The following is a 2,923-nucleotide window of genomic DNA, read 5'->3' as shown; positions in this document are numbered from 1 at the left end:
TGCACACAACGGAAATTGAAATCAACAAGCCAAACCAACATATAGTAGCAGAGATTAAATTTTTACGTCACTGGCCACACGGCACTGACCTTAAAATCTGAACTAAAGAACCTTTATGTCACTATGTCCATCCATGTGTATCAGGTCCAATACGACAGTGAGACTGAAAGTCCAAAATCCAGGTACAGTGGAAAAGGAACTCATGTTGTCACAATTCTCATCACATACAACATAACATGTGAACCTTGCAACTTCTGAGCAACCATGACACTACAAAATATCATAACAGGTTACACCAGTCAACAACAAACAGTCTTTTGACCAACATCAGTCGCGAGCACACATCACAGGTGCCATCACTGGTAGAAATTGCAGCGACAAGTGCGACAGTAGACGTAGACGGGATCAGTGGCTACGAAGGCTTTTGGAAACTGAAACCTGAACAAAACATGGAGGCATTGGAATAAGTGTTGTTCCAACATCCGAAATGCTCAAAAAAGATATATTTTGCAAAGCAACTTCCATAATTACTAGAAGAAGGGATAGCTTTGATTTTTCATTGATAAACAGATGCAAAGCAAGTACACGTATGAGCCATGAAAAAGTACTAGAGAGTCTAGGTCTACAAAGGCTAGAAAAAATACAGTTTCATGCTAAAGCAAGCCTCATATTTAAACAGATCATCTGAATTAAAAACAACAGAAGTGTTATCTTCAGTGTAACACTTGCAGAACAGCCAGTCTAAGCATACTCCAGGAAAGTGAGCTACATACTCCAGGAATAAAAGGACCATGTATTGTGATTAAAATGACCATGTACTGTGACTTCCCATCATTCTAAGCATCCAGTATGGTTATAGTACAACAGCAAAGCATGCATTTTTCTGGTACCGTGAAGTAGCAATGTTAGTTGTTGACTAGCAGGAGAAATTAAAAACAACATACTAGGGCGACATATATATGTAAAGCAAAATAGACATTGCATTAGCTACCATGCTACCTTAACTTTGTGGTGCTAATAATGATAATATAAAAATACTAATAATTACGACATAGACGAATATAGTTAGTAAGAGGAAAGGGATGACAGCAAGTGTGTTCTTATGGTTTCACACTAGCACTTGGAATAATTCTAGAAAAGTCAAATGCATAAATAATTGATCACTTGGAATACATATATATGCATTGCTTAGCTAAGGTTTCAAGGGCATCTGCAATCAATTAACTGATACGGACTTAAATGATAAGAATATGCCTACATGGTACTGCCAGAAGCCCAGGACCTTACTTGACAGCAAACATGACAACATAAATCAGGAATATTGTCTTAAGCTTATAGTAACTGGACTAATGGTACTACTAGCAAATGATAATCATAATGGAAGGTTGTAACTTGTACTGGAACGTATATTTAATGGTCTAGTACTAGGGAAGTAAAAGGCTCTTACGATTTGATGCCCGTCGAAGTACTGATGACAGGTTCAACTTCGAGGCCTGTCTAACGATGGAAAATGTTGCATCTTCTAGGTTACCAACCAAAGCTTCCAACTGTAGAGTAGCTTCTGGAATGTCAGCATAGCAAAGTTATAGAGAGCACTATAGATTCCTACACATAATGGGAGGACATAAAGGAGATACAATAATACAAACAGGAATTATGTACCGCAGCAAACAGACTATCTTTTTTGCAACAAAGAAGGATAAATCACCTATGTCCATGCACATTGCGGGAAGGTAAATGATCACACACAATTTTAGACATTTTAAAAACTGGTAAAAACTTTACTGGTATATCCAGTTAAATGATCTGTGAAACAATGGTGATGCTAGTTCATTTGGCGCAGATATTCTCAACTGAACAAAAGTGTTACATGACTTGTCCCCTCGGTTCACATGGTCAGTCCTACAGTACACCATTTGTGCGAAGGTGATCATTTGCTACCCAATCTAGCAGCACCTGCTGCCAACATGGTTGACAAGCATAGAAGGGTTCAACCATAGGGGTAGCTCATGCCCGAGATGCCCTTAAACTGAAGCTATATATTGCATACAACCTATGACAGTGGCCCAACGGTATAGTATGATGAAGATTACCATCCAAACTGACTCTCAAACGCTGGTTCAGGCTAGATGCGGAGCATCTTGGGCAGCTTCACCACAGACGCGGTGGCACACAGGGTAAACCTATACAGGCGCTCAGATCGAGAGCCATGGAAGGGAAAGGGCGAGAGAAAAGGGAGGTTACCGGAGATCAGAACGGAAGTAGTTGGCGGCGCCGGTCAGTCTGCAAGAACGTCGGCGATCTGATGTGGGAGCAGCTAGGCGGGATCCATCTCCTCCCGCCGGTAAGATGCTCTGCCTCTCCCGCCCCTCCCGCCGGTAAGATTCTCCGCCCCTACCGCCGGTAAGATGCTCCGCTCCTCCTGCCCCTCCCGCAGCAGCTCCGCTCGCCTCCGGTCGGTCGCCGCCGGTCGCTCGCTCGGTAGGGTTCGGAAAAGGGCGAGGATGGAGACGAGACTGGGAGTTGGGGACGGGGATAATACGCGAGGTCCACGTCCGGGATTCAGTCCAAGCCAAAAAATGGGCCGGGGACGGGGTTAAGCGGGGATGGGCGGGGATCTTTTGGCCCAAAACTCTAGCACCAAATGGGCTCCTGGGGATTGACGGGGATTCTCGGATGGGCCGGGATAATACTCGCCCATCCCCGCGAATACCCTTGTACCAAACAAGGCCTAAAGATGGCAATTTTATTCTCGGATCCAGGTATCCACGGATATCTAGCTAGCCGAGCAAGGGTCTGGACTCTGGAGGGTTGATTGGATTCACGGATTTCATGGGGCGGATATCCGATAATTCATGGAGCGGGCACGGGCAGGAGTTTTGCCCCGTGGATACCCCACGAATGACATGTGGGATCCACATGT

At 44.3% G+C, this 2,923-nt stretch overlaps 1 long non-coding RNA gene across 1 annotated transcript; it reads right to left on the bottom strand.

The window, feature by feature from the left end:
- LOC124699060 lies at positions 1–2,483 on the bottom strand. The gene is made up of 3 exons (XR_007001245.1): positions 2,245–2,483; positions 1,448–1,561; positions 1–438 (listed from the first exon to the last, which is right to left on the bottom strand). It is a non-coding gene; the product is annotated as an uncharacterized LOC124699060 (long non-coding RNA).
- Between the last annotated feature and the right edge of the window lie 440 nt (positions 2,484–2,923).

Source organism: Lolium rigidum, chromosome 3, assembly GCF_022539505.1.
Source record: "Lolium rigidum isolate FL_2022 chromosome 3, APGP_CSIRO_Lrig_0.1, whole genome shotgun sequence".
In the NCBI taxonomy this organism is placed as follows: Eukaryota; Viridiplantae; Streptophyta; class Magnoliopsida; order Poales; family Poaceae; genus Lolium; species Lolium rigidum.
This window is presented reverse-complemented; position numbering and strand designations above follow the sequence as displayed.